Source organism: Hylobates moloch, unplaced genomic scaffold, assembly GCF_009828535.3.
Source record: "Hylobates moloch isolate HMO894 unplaced genomic scaffold, HMol_V3 SCAFFOLD_12, whole genome shotgun sequence".
NCBI lineage: Eukaryota > Metazoa > Chordata > Mammalia > Primates > Hylobatidae > Hylobates > Hylobates moloch.
Genome location: NW_026652287.1, coordinates 69,521,042 through 69,543,002, shown reverse-complemented (window position 1 = coordinate 69,543,002; position 21,961 = coordinate 69,521,042). Strand labels below are relative to the sequence as shown.

The 21,961-nt window shown below is 39.2% G+C and overlaps 1 protein-coding gene across 4 annotated transcripts in view; it reads right to left on the bottom strand.

The window, feature by feature from the left end:
* FRS2 (fibroblast growth factor receptor substrate 2) overlaps positions 1-18,176 on the bottom strand; it is a 108,598-nt gene extending 90,422 nt beyond the window's left edge. For 2 of the 4 annotated variants that reach the window (XM_032170712.2, XM_058424979.1), the window contains exon 1: positions 18,034-18,176. The gene's annotated coding sequence lies outside the window, so the exon portion shown is untranslated. The remainder of the gene's footprint in view (positions 1-18,033) is intronic. The other 2 variants (XM_058424978.1, XM_032170713.2) reach the window with 1 other exon arrangement.
* Positions 18,177-21,961: the final 3,785 nt, after the last annotated feature.

The window sequence follows — 21,961 nt, the reverse complement described above, 5'->3', positions numbered from 1 at the left end:
GACCACTTTCTTAACATGTCCCTACCCTTCTGCACTTAATGCTTAATAAGAGCCAGCTGTCCGTTCCCAAACCGGTTTATGCCAACTGTACTTGTTATTGTAATTATGTAATTTAAGATCGTATGAACTGAATTATGAGGAAAAAGGTTGTTTCTGTGAAAATTATGTTGAAAAGTTCAAAAAGATTCAGAGGCTAGTATTTTTTAAAGTTATTATGGAATTAGGTGTATGTCAAAACAGCTTTAAATAGGAGGAAAAGCATGAAAATGTAGAAGGATTTTATATACAAGCATAACTCAAAGATATTGCGGGTTCTGCTCCAGACCACAGCAATAAAGCAAATTTTGCAATAAAGCAAGTCACAAAGTTTTTGGTTTCCCAGGGCAAACAGAAGTTATGTTTACACTGTACTGTAGTCTATTAAGTGTGCAACAGCATTATGTCTAAAAAAAACACACATACCTTAATTTTAAAATACTTTATTACTAAAAAATGCTAATGATCATCTGATCCTTCAGCAAGTGGTCATCTTTTTGCTAGTGTACGGTTTGGTCTCAAGGTTACAGCTGCTGACTGATCAGAGTGGTGGTTGCTAAAGGGTGGGGTGGCTGCGGCAATTTCTTAAGGCAACAATCACTTGCCGCATCAAATGATTCTTCCTTTCACAAAAGATTTCTCTGTAGCATGTGGTGCTAATTTACTGCATTTTACCCACAGTAGAACTTCTTTCAAAATTGGAGTCATCAATCCTCTCAAACCCTGCCACTGCTTTATCAACTCAATTTATGTAATATTCTAAATCTTTTGTTATCATTTTAACAATGTTCCCAAAATCTTCATCAGGAGTAGATTCCATCTCAGAAACTATTCTTTGCTCATTCCTAAGAAGCAATTCCTTGTCCATTAAAGTTTGACCATGAGACTGCAGCAATTCAGTCACATCCTAAGGCTGTAGTTCTAATTCCAATCCTTTTGCAATGTTCACCATATATGCTGTTACTTCCTCCACGGAAGTCTTCAATCTCTCAAAGAGATCTATGAGAGCTGGAATCAACTTCTTCCAAACTCCTGTTAATGTTGATATTTTTACCTCCTCCCATAAATCACAAGTGTTCTTAATGACATCTGGAATGGTGAATCCTTTCCAGAAGGTTTTCAATTTACTTTGCCGAGATCCATCAGAAGAATCACTACCTATGGCACCTATAGTATTACAAAATAGTATTTCTTAAACAACAAGACTTGAAAGTCAAAATTACTCCTCAATCTATGGGCAGCAGAATAGATGTGTTAGTAGGCATGAAAACAACATTAATCTTGTACATCCCTATGATAGCTCTTGAGTGACCAGGTACATTGTCAGTGAGTAGTAATATTTTGAAAAAAATCTTTTCTTCTGGGCAGTAGGTCTCAACAGTGGGCTTAAAATATTCAATAAACCATGCTGTAAAGAGATGTGCTGTTATCCAGACTTTGTTGTTCCATTTATAAAGCACAGAGTAGATTTACCATCATTCTTAAGGGGCCTTAGGACTTCTGGAATGGTAAATGTTAACTTCAAGTCACCAGCTGCATTGGCCCCTAAGTAGAGAGTCAGCCTGTCCTTTGAAGCTTTCAAACCAAGCATAGATTTCTCTCTAGCTATGAAAGTCCTAGATGGCACCTTGCAATAGAAAGCTGTTTCACCTACAATAAAATTTGTTGTTCAGGGTAGCCACCTTCATCGATTATCTAAATTAGTTCTTCTGGTGAGGCATGTTGGCTCAGGCCTGTGGTTCTGGTGCATAAGGAGGCAAGGCCAGGAGTTCGAGACCAGCCTGGGCAACATATCACGCCCTCATCTATATAACAATAAAACATAATTCTAAGAAAAATGATAAAGAAGTTCTTCTAGGTAACTTGCTGCAGCTTCTACATCAGCATTTGCTACTTCACCTTGCACTTTTATGTTACATAGATGGCCTCTTTCCTTAAACCTCATGAACCAACCTCTACTTGGCTTCAAACCTTTTTTCTGCAGCTTCCTCACCTCTCTCAACCCTCATACAATTGAACAGAATTAGGGTCTTGCTCTGGATTAGGCTTTGGCTTAAGGGAATGTTATGGCTGGTTTGATCTTCTATTCAGGACATTAAAACTTTCTCCATACCAGCAATAAGACTTTCGCTTTCTTATCATCTGGAAGTTCACTGGAGTAGCACTTTTCATTTCCTTCAAGAACTTTTCCTTTACATTTACAACCTAACTGGCACAAGAGGCTTCTCTTTCAACATGCCTTCCTCCCTAACTTGAATCACTTCTAGCTTTTGATTTAAAGTGAGAGATGTGTGACTCCTCCTTTCACTTGAACACTTAGAGGCCATCATAGGACTAACTGGCCTAATTTCAATATTTAGGGTCTCAGGAAATAGGGAACCCTGAGGAGCGGGAAAGAGATACAGAAACAACCATTCAGTGGAGCAGTCAGAACACACACATTTATTGATCAAGTTCACCATCCTATATGGGCACAGTTTGAGGTGCCCCAAAACAATTACAATAGTAACATCAAAGATCACCATAACAGATATAATAATGATAAAAAGTTTGAAATACTGTGAGAATTACCAAAATGTGACCCAGAGACATGAAGTAAGCACATGCTGGCTGGAAAAATGGCACTGATACAGAATTCTGAATACAGGGTTGCCACAAACCTTCAATCTGTTAAAAAAAAAAAAAAATGCAATTATCTGCAAAACACAAAAAAATGAGGTATGCCTGTATTACACTGAAAGTGCCTTATGTTCTCTCTTCTCCATAAAAAAGGGAATCTATTAGGATACTTAATGGATAATGTTGCATGGCTGTGGATTATGCCAAAAAAGGCAATTCAGAACTCTAATCAAAGGACCCATCCACAAACAAAAACCTTGACCCTATAGGGAAAAAGTGAAGGAATGTATATTCTAGTTAAAATAAAAAAATGTTATTTTTTATGATTCCTTGTAACCAACATTTTCAAATACCTACTCAATATAGCACATAGAGGATCTTTATATGTAGCTACCTCAAAATTTACAGAATTACTGTGAAGACTGAAAAAAATGCACTTAAGTACAGTGTCTGAATCTTAGTAAGTATTCAATTAAAACCTGTTTAGGTCAGGTATGGTGGCTCATGCCTGTAATCCCAGCAATTTGGGAGGCCGAGGTGGGCAGATCACCCAAGGTCAGGAGCTCTAGACCAGCCTGGCCAACATGGTGAAACCTCATCTCTACTAAAATACAAAAATTAGCCAGGCATGAAGGCGAGAGCCTGTAATCCCAGCTACTCAGGAGGCTGAGGCAGGAAAATCGCCTGAACTTGGGAGGTGGAGGTTGCAGTGAGACGAGATTGCACCACTGCACTCCAGCCCGGGTGACAAGAGCAAGACTCCATCTCTAAATAAATAAATAAGTAGGCCGGGCGCGGTGGCTCACGCCTGTAATCCCAGCACTTTGGGAGGCCAAGACGGGCGGATCACGAGGTCAGGAGATCGAGACCATCCTGGCTAACACGGTGAAATCCCATCTCTACTAAAAATACAAAAAATTAGCCGGGCGTGGTGTCGGACGCCTGTAGTCCCAGCTACTCAGGAGGCTGAGGCAGGAGAATGGCATGAACCCGGGCGGCGGAGCTTGCAGTGAGCAGAGATGGCGCCACTGCACTCCAGCCTGGGGGACAGAGCGAGACTCCGTCTCAAAAATAAATAAATAAATAAAATAAATTAAAAAAATAAATTAAAAACCTTCTGTTTTACTTTAAGAGTTTTGGGGGGTGAGTGAGTGTGTGTGTGTGTGTGTGTGTGTGTGTGTGTGTGTGTTTTAAGATGAGGTCTTACTATGTTGCCCAGGCTAGTGTTGAACTCCTGGGTTCAAGTGATCCTTCCACCTCAGCCTCTCAAGTAGCTGGGACCACAGGTGCATGTCACCATGCCTGGCAGGTTTTGATGTCTTCTGTTGTTACCATAATGATCTGCTGCTCTAACAACATAGTACTGCTGTCTCCCAAAATATACAGAAAAGTAAAAGATGCACAATTTTCTTGTTGTTTTGTTATTTTTGTATTCATATATATTACACATACAGACTTCAGACATTATTAGCCATATAAATTCCTAAACAGCCATCAAAAAAAGTCAAGGCCAATACTCCTGAGAGCTCCAGGAGACTGTAGTCTCCCAGGGCTATACTTAACTATAAAGATAAGATTACAGTAATGTATTAACATGTCAGCACTACTAGGCACTTGAAAGTGACAACATAGGAAAAATGAATGAGGTGCTGGCATGTTACCAGTGGAGGGAGCAGCAGCTCTTTGAACAGGCAGCAGACAGGAAGAAAGGTCGAGAATCCAAATTGAGGAGAGTAACTAGGAGATAATGATAAAGACCAAAGAGAAGCAATGTAGAAACTGGCAATCATTTTGTAGGTAAACCTGTAAGCTAAAGAGAAGGATGTGGTGATTCAACTCAGAACTGTGGAACACTGGCACAGATATTAAAAAGCTTTTCCAGGCCGGGTGCAGTGGCTCACACTTGTAATCCCAGCACTCTGGGAGGCCGAGGCGAGCAGATCACAAGGTCAGGAGATCGAGACCATCCTGGCTAACACGGTGAAACCCCATCTCTACTAAAAATACAAAAAATTAGCCGGGCGTGGTGGCGGGCGCCTGTAGTCCCAGTTACTCCGGAGGCTGAGGCAGGAGAATGGCGTGAACCCGGGAGGCAGAGGTTGCAGTGAGCTGAGATCGCACCACCGCACTCTAGCCTAGGTGACAAAGCGAGACTCTGTCACACACACACAAAAAAAGCTTTTCCAATTAATTAAAAGTAATATCACATTTTTTAAAGTTCACGTCTTATGACATTATAATCAATTTTACTCTTCATGAAAAAACTGTTACATAAAGAAATGCACTCTAAAACCACAACAGTGAAGTACCTTTCTCACCTAGTAAGTTGGGGGAAGGGGAAAGCAGCACTAATACCCAATCTAAAAGAATACAGTGAAACAGTACTAGTAATACTATCCTTTTGAGAAGCAATTTAACCACATTTCAAGACTAAAAAACTCTCATATCCTTTGACTCAAAAATCATACCTGGGAATCTACCTTAAGGAAATAACTAGAAATATGAAGAAATCCATATACTCAAAGGTGTTTTCTGCAATATTTCTCTTTTTAAGCTTAATTTTTTTTTATATTTTGCAACATTTCTTATGATAGCAAAAACTAAATATGATGGATGGTGACACAGAAAATAATATAAAGTTTGTCAAAAGCAGCAAACAAAATTGAGCATATGCTATAAGTGATGTAAGATGTACATGAAAAAGGCTATAAAAAACTCCAAAATTGACTGTATTAGTGATAGAATTAAGAATTTTTTTCTATTTTTGTAAACTTTCTGAGATTTCACTTTTTGAATTAAAACAAATTACATTTTTAAAACATGAATCTCCAAAGATTACATACTACATGACTTCATGCAACATTCTCAAAATGACAAAACTAGTGGTTGGGGGGCACGGGGCATTGTAACTACAAAGAGGCAGCACTAAGGAGTTCTTTCATGGTGATAGAACAATTCTGTATCTTGATTGTGGTATTGTTTCCACAAAACTACACATGGGATAAAATTACACAGCACTATATATACACATGCATGCACAAGGAAGTCCAGGCTTGAAAAATGGTGAAATCTGTATACCATATGTTGTCTCATTAACAGTAATGTATTGATGTCAATTTTTTTATGTTCATAAATGACATCTATATAAGATGTTTTCACTGGGAAAACCAAGTGAAGGTATGCAGGACTATTATTTTCCAACTTCCTGTGAGTCTACTTCAAAATAAAATGTTAAAATAATACATGCACTAGCATGTATAATATTAAACTTTTCTGAGAGTGGGAGACGTGGGAATGTAAAATGAGCCCTGTAACATGTAGCTTTCAAGGCACTAACCTACTATTCACAAAACCCCATAGAAGGCAAATGGCAGTCTTTAGATTGAATGTAATTTACTTAAGTCAGGTTTTAATAAAAGGCTTCACTTTAAATGAAAATATCAGTCAATTTTCAGAACATGCTTAACTGAATAGTTTTGAACCTCAAAGCCTATACTTACATAATTTATTAAGCAAGAGCCCTCGGAACTTTCTTCCTTGCCAGAAAACAGTTTCAACAGATATAAATGATATTTTCTTACATACATTCACTTTAAATATATAAATGACTACTACACACAAAGGATATAAAAGCTTATTACCTCTGGACTGTGCTCCGTGACAGCAATCACATCTGTCTTAATTAAACATTTTAACACACTGCCTAATATGGTAGGCTCCCAATAACTATCTATTGACTCGGTCGGTCAGTGGATGAATTCACGTTTTAACAAGGTTCAATGCCCAAGTCTCTCCAGCTTTAACTGGGAATGGGAGGTAGAGGGTTAGAGGGAAAAAGGCCCAGCTTCTACCAATTTACCAGATCAAAGGATTATATTAACCAACACTCCCGTAATATCAACGTAAAAGTTTACCTTAGGAAAACCTTAAGTCACCTCCTCTAATCACTCATATCTTAAAGGATTGTTTAATAAAAAGAAATGATCTGGTATCAAAACATCTGCCTCACTAATCTTTGTCACCTAATGCTTTAGAATTTTCTTTGCTATGTGAACTCTATCGACTTTTTGATCTGACAAATCTTAGCTAGAGTTATGCAAAGTATCAAAAACCTCTTCTACACAAGCCTTAAACTCTCAACAATTATACATATACAATTATATCTACTTATACATTATACACATACATACAGAAAGCACTATACAAATATAAGGTATATTATTACTACACTTAGTTTTCATTAAGGAAAAAAAACCATAAAACACTAAGGTATCTCTACGCAGACTGCTTGTTACAAGGAAAAATAGTAACTATAGAGTAGAAGAACCAGATTACATCTTGACCGAAGTTAAAATCACTAATGAGGGGCAAGTGGGCATTATATATCTCCAGATGTGATAATCTGAGAGGAAAACATCACTTTTGTAACATTCTGACTAAAGATAACCTGACTACAATCAAAAAGCTAAACAGATCAAATCAGACAAGCCCAAGTTGAAAAATTTTCCATAAAATAAATGACCTATACCCTTCAATCGCATGAAAGACAAAGAACTGCTGAGGAACTCTCCCCAAATTAAAGGAGACTAAAATACAATATGTGATCAAATTATCAAATGGGAATGTAAAGTGTAAAGTACTGTATCAACGTTAAATTTCTCGGGCCAGGTTTGGTGGCTTATGCCTGTAATTCCAGCACTTTGGGAGGCCGAGACAGGATAGCTTGAGCCCAAGAGTTTCAGACCAGCCTGGTCAACATAGTGAGACATAGTCTCTACAAAAATCTTAAAAAAAAAAAAAACTTAGCTGGGCATGGTTGGGCCTGCCTGTAGTTCCAGCTACGACAGAGGCATGAGTATCTCTTGAGCCTAGGAGTTCAAGGTTGTAGTGAGTTGTGATTGTGCCACTGCACTACAGCCTGGACAACAGGGAGAGACCTTATCTTAAAAAAAAAAAAAAAATTCTGGAATTTGGACTTTCATAATGGTACTGTGATTATCTTAAGAGAATAGCCTTATTCTTAGGAAATACACCCTGAGGTAAAAGGCATACAATCTACTCTTCAATGGTTCACAAAAAAATAAATGTGTGTATGCAGAAAGAAAAATATGGCAAAATATTAAAAATTAGTGAATATGGATAAAGGGTATACAGAGGTCTACTGCACTATTCTTGCAACTTTCCTGTAAGTTTGAAATTATTTCAAAACAAAAAGTTTAAGAAAATAGGACACTATTCTCCAGGCGTTTACTTATAAGCTCTAAGGAATAAAATTTTTAAGTACTACTAAAAATCACTGCAAAACTAATATAAAGTTACAAGAACTTCACAGTCAAAAATTACAAGACAAGAAGGTGTGGCACCATAAGCAACAGCCAGCAGAAACAAACAGCAGAATCATGTCTGCAAAGACTTCAGATACTGGATTATCAGGCACAAAATGTAAAATAAGTATATTTAATAGATTTTTAAGAAATAAATCTTGAGAATATAACCAAGAAAAGGAATAAGACTACCCAAAAAAAGGATGATAGTCTTAAGAAGGAACTGAATAAAATGTCTAGAAACAAAAATATATAGTAAATGAAATTTTTAAAAACAATGGCCAGGTGCAGTGGCACGTGCCTGTGCTCCCAGATACTTGGGAAGCTGAGACAGGAAGATGGCTTGAGTTCAGAAATTTGAGGTTGTAGTGTGCTATGATCGCCCCTATGAAGAGTCACTGCACTCCAGCCTGGGCAATATAGCAAGACCCCATCTCTAACATAAATTTGTAAAACTCAAAGAACATGCTATAACATAGACTAACCTAGAAAACATGCTAAGTAAAATAAATCAGATACAAAAAGACAAATATTTTATGATTCCACTTACATGAAGTACCTAGAATAAAATTTGTAGAGGCAGAAACTCAAATAGTGGCTGCCAGGAGTTAGAGAAAAGAGGAAATAAGGAATTACTGTCTAATGGGTACAAGTTTTGGTTCATGATGATGAAAAAGTTCTGGAGATCAGTAGTGGTGACAGATGCACAATGATGTGAATGCACTTAATGCCACCGAACTGTGCACTTAAAAATGGTTAAATGGTAAATTCTATGTTATGTGTATTTAACCATAATGAAAAAAATGGGTATGATAGTTAAATAAAAAGTTTTTAAATTCAATAAACTGGTTGAACACAGCTGGAGAAGTAGCTAACTTCAAGAAAAATATCCAGAACACAATACAATACACAAAGATAATGAAATGGACAATATAAAAGACAGGTTAAGAGACACGGAGGTAGAGTAAGAAGATCTAACATACTTCAAACACAAGTTCCAAACAGAAAATATGGAAGACAAAATTTAAGAAAAAGGCCAAAAATTCTCCAAAATTGTTGAAAGACACTAATCTTCAGATTCGAAAACCTAGTTAATACCAAGCATGATAAATAAAAAGAAATCAACTTCCAAACATAAAAATGAAAATGCAGATCACCAAGGACAAAGAAGCGGTTCTAAAACTAGCCATAAAGAAACAACAGATCAGGCCGGGCACAGTGGCTCGCACCTGTAATCCCAGCACTTTGGGAGGCTGAGGCAGGCGGATCATGAGGTCAGGAGAGGAAGACCATCCTAGCCAACACAGTGAAACCCCATCTCTACTAAAAATACAAAAATTAGCCAGGTGTGGTGGCACACGCCTGTAATCCCAGCTACTCAGGAGACTGAGGCAGGAGAATTGCTTGAACCCGGGAGGCAGAGGCTGCAGTGAGCTGAGATCATGCCACTGCACTCCAGCCTGGCAACAGAGTAAGACTGGTCTCAAAAAAAAAAAAAAAAAAAAACAGAAAGAAACAACAGATTAACTGTAAAGGACTGTCAATCACACTGTGTATTTTTCAACAGCAATAAAAGCCAGAAGAGAACGAAATAAAATCTATAACGAACAAAGAAAAAACAACTGCTAATCTAGAACATATATTCGGGAAAACCAGTTTCAGGAATGAGACTAAGAAAAAGCCATTTTCCAACAAATAAAAAGTTTTCCAACACACCCTCCCTAGTGAAAATTCTAAAAGATGTACTTCACACAAAGAAAAATGGTCCTAGATCAGAGGTCTCAGATGCAAATGAGAATAAGCAGACATCTGTAAATACAGTGCACAGGCAAATCAAAGTAACAGTGTTTAAAACAAAAGTATCTCATTTGTCGGAGGTCAGGGAGAACTAAAATAAAGCTACACAGAGTTTAACTTCCAAACTTCAAGACAGAGGGAAACATTAAAAAAAAAAAAAAAAAAAAAAAAAGACATTCATATAAAATTAAAACGAAAAGCAAGGTAATGATTAATATAAAATTCAGATGGCGGTTACTTAAAGAGTGTGTCAGAGATCACAGGTAGTGAGAAACATGAAGGGCCATCAAAGGTGCTGGCAGTGTTCTGTTTTTTAAAGTGGTTGGTCATACATGGTAGTTCATTATATAATTCTTTACACACACAGACACACACACACACACAGACACACACACACACACACACACACGATGTATGTCTTTGTAAGAATAAAATTCTGAAAATCAATATAGAAGAAAAAAATTCAAAAACCTATGGCTCCTCCCCAAAAATTTAGAATACTTCACAAACACTGGTCTTCAAAATTCAAACAGAAAGATGAATTATTTCATTCCACAAATACTTACTGAGTGCCTAATCTGCCTACATGTGAGATAAGAGGTGGCATGAAGATGTCTGATCTCTCTTCTGTCTCGTTTTCCTAACCTTATAGAGCTGCACTAATACAGCAGCCACTAGCCACATGTGGGTATTCATATTTAAATTAATTAAAATTAAATTCAATTAAAAATTTAGTTCTCCTATAACACTGGATATATTTTAAGTGCTTAGAAGCTACATATGGGCCACCATGTTGAACAGCATAGACACAGAACATTTCCATCATTTCAGAAAGCTCTTAGATAGTACTACCATATTTTATTATAATGATAGAAATACATTGACAATTTTAAAATCTTAAATAGAAAAAAAATTTTAACGGATTAAATTCCCCTTGAAAGTCATTTTATTTCTATGAAACTACAGCTTCTTAGTAGTATTTAAAACAGCTTGCTATTTATTAAAAATACATAGGAAGTATCAGAAATTGTTTACGATCTCCTATGTTCCAACAAAAACCATCAGACACAGGGTTTAAAAATAAATAAATAGCCAGGCGCGGTGGCTCACGCCTGTAATCCCAGCACCTTGGGAGCCCGAGGCGGGCAGATCACAAGGTCAGGAGATCAAGACCATCCTGGCTAACATGGTGAAACCCCGTCTCTACTAAAAAATAGAAAAAATTAGCCAGGCATGGCTGCGGGTGCCTGTAGTCCCAGCTACTCGGGAGGCTGAGGCAGGAGAATGGTGTGAACCCAGGAGGCGGAGCTTGCAGTGAGCCAAGATCATGCCACTGCACTCCAGCCTGGGCAACAGAGCGAGACTCTGTCTCAAAAAATAAATAAATAAAAATAAATAAATAAATAAATAAGCTACTATTAAGTAGTTAAGCACAGTACTACTAACTAGTGATAAAGCCATGTCACAGGGATACAAAAAGCCACAAGATGAACACTGCACTCTCTCTTAGGAGTATCAGTTTTAGTTAAGAGTATTTTAAAATACTGTCAACACGCATGTAAGATAGCAAAATGCAACATTTATATAAACTTTAAAATATAAAACCCTACAGGCATCAAAAACTTCAATTTATAGCAGGCACACTTTGGGCTGCATTCCTAGACTTCTGAGGGTACTATTCATCCACACTTCTGCCATTGGGAGTACTTTAAGAGAAAAATTAAAGCACTGTTAAAATAAATGAATTAAACATTTTTTATTTACCAGAAACAATGATATACAACATAACTCTATAAACCCATATCATTTTAATATCTAAAGCAGCAAACCCACAGTTTTCTTTAAAATTAACAGAGGGTCCAAGCCATTTCAACTTAACCTGAACATTTTGCTTTAGGCATTCTAATAGAATTTAAATATTTCTATAGCATTCCCAACTTTTAAAATTACCCAACCAAAAACACTCAAAAGAAACAAATGTTAAGCCTTAATTTAACAGTCACCTAGGCTAGGTTTGCACCTTAAGTTCCCCACCCCCACATCCCCCCATCCCCCCCACACCCCGCCGTCTGCCCACCCAAGTGAACCAGGGAGTCAATAAGCTCCTCATCTAGACAACTGATGCAATTTCAATAAGCACTTATGTTCATAATTGGTTTGTGTCCCCAGAAGGACTTCTGTGACTCCACTTACATAACCCATTACGCACAGTGCTGCACTATTCTTTCTCTAGAAAGCATTTTGAATACTGATATTTGCACAAGGTTTACTTGCTATATTAATAAAAAGGCTTTTCTTGCTCTATCTTTCCTGCAGAAGAAGTGAAATGGAAAGCCAATTTCTGCTGCTTCACTATGTCAAAGGCGAGTTATTTATCTTGTTGGCTAATCAACAGAGTAATAACTTAAAGCAGCACCCCCAGGCAGCGCCCACAGTTCAACAGTTTTCTCCGGAGGCTCTGGTTGAGAAACACAGTCTTAAACAAGTAATTTAGAGCCACTTGTGTGAACTCAACTGAAAACAGTCTGAACTGCTCCTTGAAATGTGTTATAAGTATTGACTGTGAATCTTGACAAAATTAAATTCAATGGTGGCGAGAATCACAATACAACCTCTGTAGGCTAACATAAGGGCAGAATGTACCCCAAACCTTCTTTAATATGCATAAATATGTGGATGAATAGTCTCCTCCAATCCCTCAGATTCCATTTAAGCCAAGATTTTCGGATTTCACAGAACCATAATCCTTAAAAAGGGGCACGAGGAAGGAGAGGGTGACCAGCATAGGGCTGCCAACTTTTATTCTGCCAAAGACATTTAAAAAACAAAAACAAAAACTACCGATTACCCATCACCACTGTTTCATAAAAGAACTAAGCGACCATCAAAAATGGCAAAAGATAATTTTAGAAAAAAAAATCAATAGACTTAGCTTTAAAGAAGCCAACTACATTCTCCTTTCACTCAAAGGAAAACTCTATCATGAACTGACACTACTCCACAGTCCAGCACTTCGGGAGCCACAAGTTTAAGTGGCTAGCTCCCATTGAGAAAAGGAAAGTGATGATAGGTAATGCCCAAACCAAATATTAACCTATTCAATAATGAGGAAATGTAAGCTTGGAGAAGTTTAGGGACTCTCCCAAGGTGGAACACCAAGGATTTTGACACGGGTCTACCTAATTCTAGAGTCAGAGGTCCCAGCCATTATCCTAAGTTTCCTCTAATATTCTTCCAATGGTATAACAATCAACCCTCATCTAGTCACCTTTGTGACCAATGACAACCAAGGAATTTCCAAGACAGCTGGAGGGAGTGAGGGGTGTACTCCCTGGCCATCATTTAGACTGAAGCTAAATGGAACTCCTGACCTTTGCCTCATTAATACCAGGCTTACTGAAACTAAGCCAAACAGCCCAGACAAAGCACACACAAAACCCCCTGCCTCCAACAACATTGACACAGGACTCTTTCGACATTCCCAAGTGCCTGTGATATAGTGGAAAACATATTCCTGAAAAACAAAAGGAATGTATTAATTTTCAAGAAGGAAATAAACACTTCCATGGTAACTCAGTCTAAAAATAATAAACTTGCCCTCAAAAAGTTACAACTCTAAGCCTCATTCTGCAAACTATTATAATCTTTTACACATTAATACTCGAGTTCCCCCTATTTAAATACCTAAACAGAAAGCCACACGAAATTCTATAAATTTACAGTTCTTAAACAGTTTCCAAAATAAAATATGTAACTTTCATATGTGTTATCATATAATGGATAAAAGTATCTTATTCTATCCCTCTAATATAATCCAAACATTATAAGCCAAAACTAATCATGTTAATCAAAAGAACTTAGAGTTGGAAGAAAAATATGTAATTAAATGCCATTTTCTATAAAAAGCAATATTAACAGCCTTAATGAGATGTAAATATTATCTTTGAATATTCAGAGGTTCTTGATATTGAAACCAAAATCGATGTCATACACATAAATAAGTGAAATACTGTATCAGAGATTTGCTTCCAACTCCTCACATACCACTTGCCAAACAAATGTCCAAAAGAAACAACCTAATACAGCTTTTAAGTAACAAAATCTGACACTCTGGAAGAAATGAGTCTGAAGTAGTTTGTCCGCCCTGAAATAGGGTAATGATAGCATAGTATTCTTGCTACCAAGGGCAAGAAAACTGTATTTCCCAATTGGATTTTTAACCATCAGATTCTTTCTACTCCGTGTGAACCTACAGTGTGAAGAAGCAGTATACATACTATCAAATTCTTTACCCACTGCATAAAATAAATCACTTAGCATATTTCCTTCTGTTTTAAACAGATGCCATTTAAAACAGAAGTTTTTTTTTTTCTTTCCCCTCTACATTCTCCCTTGGCACTTTCGTCTTCTTACACAGATTCAACTAGTACACCTATTTGAATACTAAACCTATGTTTAATATATGTCTAGTCCTGACCTCTACCCTGAACCACAAATCCACATTTCCAAAAGCCTTTGGACATTTCCAGCATTTGGCAAGTACACAAAAAAGTCAACAAATCCAAAACTGATCTCATCACATACCTCCTTGCCCGTATTTCTAGTAAGAGTACCACCCCACGGTCAACATCACCGACACTTAAAAAGTGTAATCCTCGGCCGGGCACGGTGGCTCACGCCTGTAATCCCAGCACTTTGGGAGGCTGAGGAAGGCGGATCACGAGGTCAACAGATCGAGACCATCCTGGCCAACGTGGTGAAACCCCGTCTCTACTAAAAATACAAAAAATTAGCTGGGCGTGGTGGTAAGCACCTGTAGTCCCAGCTATTTGGGAAGCTGAAGCAGGAGAATCACTTGAACCCAGGAGGCGGAGACTGCAGTGAGCCAAGATCACGCCACCGCACTCTAGCCTGGCAACAGAGCGAGACTCTGTCTCAAAAACCAAAGTGTAATCTTCACCTTCCCTCTCCTCCAAACCTGCTCCAAAAATCCCCTCCTCCTCGCCACCCACCTATGACATTGAGGTCCTGCAGAGCCTTCACTCTAATTCCGTTACCACTGCCCTTGCCCAGTATTTATACTATATTGAAAGTCAGCTTTCCACATCAAATCATTCTGCACACTACTCTATTAGACCTTGGTAACTTCTCATTACCTCCCAAATGTCGAACTTTTCTTCCCCAAATGTGGAACTTCTAAAAGCAGCACATAAACATGCTCCACAGTCCTGCCCCCACTTAAAATTCAAACATCATCTCTAATTCCCAAAAATGAACAGTATATTCCAGGTAATCTGGTCCACTAACTTTTCTCCAAGTACACAATGAACTTTCCCACCTCCACACTTCCGCTCACATCATTCTCTTTATTTGAAAGGCCTTCTTCACCCACCTACTCCCAATCCATAAATCTTTGTCTTAGAAAAGTCTTATTCTCTGTAACATTAAACTCAGGTTACCAGTTTATTGGGAAGCAACATGATGCAGTAGAAACACACAGGCTTTGGCACCAGACAGATATGGATTCAAATTGGGGCTGTTACATGCTAGCCACATAGCCCAGGCAAGTAACTTAACATATTTGAGCCTCACTGTCTTATTAAGGTACTTACATATTGCTGTGAAGCTAAGAAAATGCAGTAAACAGCAACTAGCATTAAGTCTGTTCAGTAAATGCTCAATAAACAGTAGCTTCTGAGCTATCTCCACAAATTTCCATTACTTAAGCTAAAAATGAACCCTTTCTTCTTTTGTATAATTTACTCCAAACTTTACCTCAAACCATCCATAAGTATTTACAAATGTTTATGTTGTAAATGTTTACGCAAATCTTCTATCCCCTTCTAGATTTCAAATTCCTAAAAACCAAAAGTTTAATCTTTATATCCTAAAATGCCTAGTATGGAGCTTTTCATGAAGCACTCAACACCCATCGCCAACGTTAAGTCCCAATTAAAAAAAAAATTGTTAGTATGCCTAAAGAATACAACTCAACTCTTCATGATTTCAGAAATGATTACGAAAACATGAAACTCACCTGTTACGGCTATACCTTTATTTGCTCCTTACATAGTTACCTAACATAGCTTGATGCATAGCAAATGCTCAGTGTTTGCTGAATTGACTTGTATAATATAAAAATACAATCAGTATCTGATTTTCCCCAATCACCTTTCTCTGCTCTTAAAACTCTTGAAATATTTCCCTTCAAAATACATTGTCATATCTGCAAATCTGTAACTACATCTAACTTAACTATTTTTCCAGATTCTCTCAATTCCAATATTCCAATCTTATGCTCTAAATAATTAAGTACTTCACATGTGGAAGAATCTACAGTTTCTATCTAAATTTAAAAGTTGTGCAAATATGCTGGGCATGGTGGCTCACAACTGTAATCCCAGCACTTTGGAAGGCCGAGACGGGAAGATCACTTGAGCCCAGGAGTTCAAGACCGGCCTGGGCAACATAGTGAAACCTCAGCTCTACAACAACAACAACAACAACAACAAAAATTAGCCAGGTGTGGTGGTTGGTGCCTGTAGTCCTAGCCACTCAGGAGTCTGAGACAGAAGGATTGCTTGAGTCCAGGAGTTAGAGGCTGCAGTGAGCTATGATGGTGCCACTGTGCTGCAGCCTGGGCAGCAGAATGAGGCTGTCTCGAAAAGAAAGAAAAAAGAAAGGAAAAGGAAGAAAGGAAAAGGAAAAAGTAAAGTTGTGCAGCTAATCTCTCCACAATTTTTTTCCAAGGACTTTAAAAATCATCTACCCTTTGCCTGTGCAAAATCAACAACCTTGAAATAAATTTTCCTTTGCATAGGAAAGCTCACTGAACTTGTCACTTCAGTCTATTTTTCCTGATTCATGATACCACCTCCCCTTTCAGGGGTGGGAGGAAAGAGAATGACATAAGTACCCAAAAAACTACAGTATAAATCCTAATCTACACACAAGATGAGAGGTGCAGATAGTGTCACTGGTTTCAAGAAGGTGATTTGTGAATACTTTACGCTGCAAAAACAGCGGCCATCTGCTAGTAGCAATAATCTGCAGTAACTGCATTCCCTTATAAAAAGTTTTTAAACCACCATTTATTGTGGAAAACCCATATTTCCTACAAACCTTTCAGCAGTAAAGTTTACTATCTAAAATCTGTTCACTAAACCTACCTACATCACTTTCTCTCCTAGGAAATCCTCAGTTTATCCGAGGTAAACACTTCATGGAATAAGTTTAAACAAAACATCTCTGCCCACCTGTGTGAAACTCTGCATTGCAGCAACAATTTTAACAGTGTAAGGAATCTCTCCAGAAAATCCAAGAACAATTTTTGTTAAGAAAAATGACAGTTCCAAATACGAAGGTAAACAAACTTTGGGAGAAAGGATATAATTGTCCAACTCTTTAAAATCAATTCGTACAGCCTCTGAATGAACTCATCATACAACTGTGACATCAGACAGCCAAAAGAATTAAGAGTGTAGATTAGAGAAAAGCATCTTTTTTTTTTAATATGTCTGCAAAAAAAGGCGGGCGGAGGGGGTGTCTAAACTACTGATTTTCCTTAAGCAAGTTTTTTTTTTTTTTTTTTTTTTTTTTTAAGTTTACTTCAACAACCGCTTCAGCAAGCTTTCAAGTGAGTAAAGATGATACAGAGCATGCTGGTGCCACAGCGACCTAAGTATCCAGAACCGGTTCCAAGCCCAGTCCAAATCGATACCGGACAACCCTGAAGCAAATCTGGATGAAAAGCTCTGCAAAAGATCCCTGGCATTTACAGGCAGCGCCCCACCCTGGAGTGAAAAGACGACACCCCTGGGACCCGGGTTAATTACTGAGCCCGGGACAGACCCAGAGGAGGCGAAAAGTCGGGAACTCGAACACATGATTGAGTCTGGTGTCCAGCTACTACCCCAGGCCGGACACAGAATACCAAACTGGGGAGCGGCGAGGTTTGGGGCAGCACACATGAGGGGGTCGGACGGACGGAGGCCCAGCCCATCCCCACTCCAAGTCCCAACAGCAACAACAGCTCTGGGAACCCCCTCCCTGGCTCCGCCCCGCCCACCCCATGGACCCACAGCCCGCTCTTCCCGTCCCGCTGGCCCGGAGAAGTACACGGCGGTCGACAACCCCCTTCCCCGGACGCCGGCAGCCGAGCCCTCAGCCCGGATCCCGAAGCGGGCAGCGGGGGCACGAGAACGCCAGCCCTGACGCGGGCCCGCAGCCGTCCCAGTCAGTTTCCCTAGCCACTCACCGTCGGCCCAGGTGCTGAGAGGGAGCAGGGCGTGGGTCGGCGGGCGCGAACCCCCAGACTCCGACCCGCGCTGGAGCCCCTACTTGGAGCAGATCGAGTCTCAGCCGCTGTGCCTACAAGGCCTCTCTCCGGCCCGAATCCTGGAAAAGCACTTCCGGGGGAGCGGGGGAGGGAAGGGTTTTGGCACCGGAACTGCTCTCAGCCCCGAGCTGCCAGGGCCTCCAGGGCGGGGCGGGGCGGGGCCGGGCCTCTCTCGCCGGGCGCCCACAGATCAGCCTCCGGGCTCCTAACTAACCGTTTCCGCCCCGCGCCTCCTCGGTTCCCCGGCTACTGCTGCACCCTTTGCTTTAACTGCTGTTTGAGTTGTTTTACTCCAGCCACCTAATTTTACAAATAAGGAAACCGAGGCTCGGAGAATTTAGGTGCAAGAATCCAGCGCATACACCCGGCCTCCCGACTCCCTTCAGTGTACTCTACGTTCCAATCTGCCTCCTTTAAAAAATAATGATAATACTTAACATTTATTGAACGCTTACTACGTGGTAGGCACTGTATTAAGTCCCTTCGAGTGCATTAACTTATTTAATCATCCCCAAACACCTTGGGGTTGGTGCTATTATCTACGTTTTGCAGGGGAGAAAAACGGTCAAAGATACCAAACCCAATCTCACAAATGTTGGTTGATTTTAATTCATGTGTGTATAAATCTCATCTACCCATAACAAGATTTTTAAATTATTTAAAGACAGGACTCAAACTATATTCCTATATTCTGTCATCATTGGTGACTTCAACAGAGGCTAGAGCTGGGGTTGGGGGGTTGGGGTGGGGATCTGGAATCTTTTTGCTTGTCTCCTTTTATTTACTTTTATTTTTTCACCCTGGCAAGTTATAAAATCATCTCTGTATTGTAGGAATCCAAAATGATAATGCATGATAAACATTTCAGAATGTCTGGCACTGGATAAAAGTCAACGATTCTTATACCGCATCAGCAATAGGCAATAGAAAAGATTAGTTAAGGAAATAAGAAAGAGCAGAGATTTTTACAAATGGAAAAATACAGGTGCTTGTGAAGCTCCGTGCAGTGATAGTATGAGGACCAACAGAGTTACACACCAGACAGGGAAAAGGGATGGAAAGGAGGAGGGGGTGGGATTCCTCAGCCACAAAATCAGAAAGGCACCAGATATCTGAGGCAGATTCTGTATCTGGGATGCAGGGAGAGAAAAAAAAAGCCTCTTAGCATGCATACTATCTGCAAAACAAATGTACTAACATCTCTTGAAACTAGGGGGGCAAGACTTTTAAATTTTTCTACTATGAAAGGCAGGGGAAATGAAAAAAGTTGAAAACCCATTATTACAAATTTAAGATGCAAACAATGCCACTGCTCTTGGCTTTATTTACAGGGCTGTCTTATTTATTTTATTTTTGTGATCGCAGAAGTGTTGGCAAATACTTCCGTAATACTCAAATTCAAGCAGCCTTTTGTGCCTCAGAGTGTGAAGAAGTGAAAAACAGCGTGGGTTGGCAGGACTCACCGACATCTCTTTTTACTCAAGGCCTAAAGGGATAGTGAGAGGAATCCTGAATCACAGATATTATCAGGCTCTGTGTGGGATGCAGAGGTGCTAGAGGTTAGTCATTTAATCTGGTCATCTAACTGGTAAATGGAGCCGCCTGGGTTTGAATTTGCAGACCATATTCTCAGATGCTTTTCACCACTGTCCCAGTGGTTCTCAAATTTGAGAGTGCATCGGAACCACCTGAAGGGCTTGTTAAAACAGATTGCTGGGCCCCACCCCTAGAAGTCCCCGGACTAAGCCTCTCAACATCATCTGTGAACTTGTTACAGATGCACGTTACTAGGTCCCGCCCCAGATCTTATGAATCAGAAGCTCTGGGGTGGGACCCAGCAATCTGTGTTTTAACAGGCCCTCCAGGAGATTCTGATATACTGTCAAGTTTAAGAACCACTGCATAAGATATTAAGAACAAATATCTTGTCTTCCACATATTCCTCTTTTTTTCTAATTTTTTCCAGCAGGGATAATTCTTACTGGAGCAAAAGTTCTTCCCGTTGAATTAAATGACCTATTGAAGCATTTTTATTCATGTTTTGCTCTCAGTGAAAGAAGATGAGGCTAGAAAAATAATTACTGTAATGGAGGATTCATTTTGATTACTTTAAATTTGTACTGAAATTTAACCAGATAATACTGGGTTGGAGGTGGAACTAATCTTATTTGAGAATTACTGTATGCCAAGGCTTTACACGCGTTTTCTAAATTAATCTTCACTACATTGCTATGAGGTTTTATGGTCTTAATTTTAGAGATGAGGATAACTGAGACTTAGGTGAAGTAATTGACTTAAGGCCACATTCTTGTTAAGGGGCAGAATCAGGATTGTGCAAAGATCCCTCTAATTCCAAAACTCATGTTCTTTGCACTTCGTGGCTGGAGCCTGGAGAACCAAATTCCAGTGTGGGCTCTACCGCCCCAGCTATGCAACACTGAGTAAGCGATTTAATCTCTACTTCGATTTCTCCATCTATAAATAATGTTATAATAAATCTGCCCCGCCCACACTGGAATGTCAGAACAAATGAGGAAATGAAAGTGTAAGCACTTTGAGCTTTTTAAAGAAAAACAGTAAAAAGGCAAGTTATTAAGGCATTGTATGTTTAGGCAAGTGTTGCTGTGTGATCCTGGACGGTGAAGTCTTTCCCAATTATCTCCTGATTCATAAAGAATAGTGCCAAAGAAAAAGTTGTTTGACTTCATTTACCAGTGTGTCCTGGAGGTAGAAGATGACAGAGGATTGTATGCATCTCTTGTAAAAATTACAAGGAATCTCTCACCAGGCTCATTCAGCTCCAGGTTGTTGCCAAATTGCTGGCCCATCCTCATCTTAGAGATGTCTTTTCTCCTAACCCTTTTCTTCTGTCCATTCCAGGCATCCCTCTACCCGCCTGCCTCTACCCACTAGGAAAGACTTAAAATTCCTGTTACTTTATTATGTAGAAGGATTTAACTCTCAATCCTCATCTCAGGCCAGACTCCACGCCACCTTTATTGACACAATTACCATGTTGTGCAATTCCAGGGGGTGCTATTCACAAAGAATACAACATGAATGATGCTCAAGAGGTGACAAACACAAATTATGCCCCCTGGAACTGTGCAAGGCTGTGGCCCTGTCTATGCATAGCTCCTACCCCCAAAATCCATTAAGGTGTTTTGTTAAACAAAAGAGCCATCTACTTGGGTGTCCACCCTTTGCCAAGCTTTGAAATAATGGGGTTCTTTGTTTTTGTTGGTTTAATGCAGACCTGATCCTAACCACACAGCTTAAGTTCTAACTTCCACACTCTACTGTGACACTTTCCACTCTTTTCTGTGACATTGTTGCCTGTCTCCCCACTAGACTTGTGAGTTTCTGAAGACCATTTTATATTTTGTCTTCCTCATCTTTTATTCATGCGTCAAAAACATTTGCTTTGAATAACATCACAGTGTAACTAGTACATATGTATTAGTGTAAATATTTATGGCAAAGATTTGACAAATGTATTGTTTGATCCAGAGAGTTCTGTACCAAGAAATAAATTGAGTCAAAATTTTAAAATTGAGAAACGTCATGTAAAAAAAAATCCCAATTTCTGGCATCCCTTGAAAATTTAAACACTCTGGCAGACATCTGGCATGCATCCACAAGGCATCAGTGACTTTAGCTCAGATGCAGCATCTCTCTTCAAATAGTGCAATGAGTTGGCCTTACCCACATGTGGTATCTTTATGGTAGACAGAGTTTGGGACCACTGGTCCCAAAACATCATATGGACGTTTTAAAGAAACAAGTATAGAATTTTGCCTTATAGATTTTATGTGCTCGTAACTATCCAATGTATTTGGAGGTAATT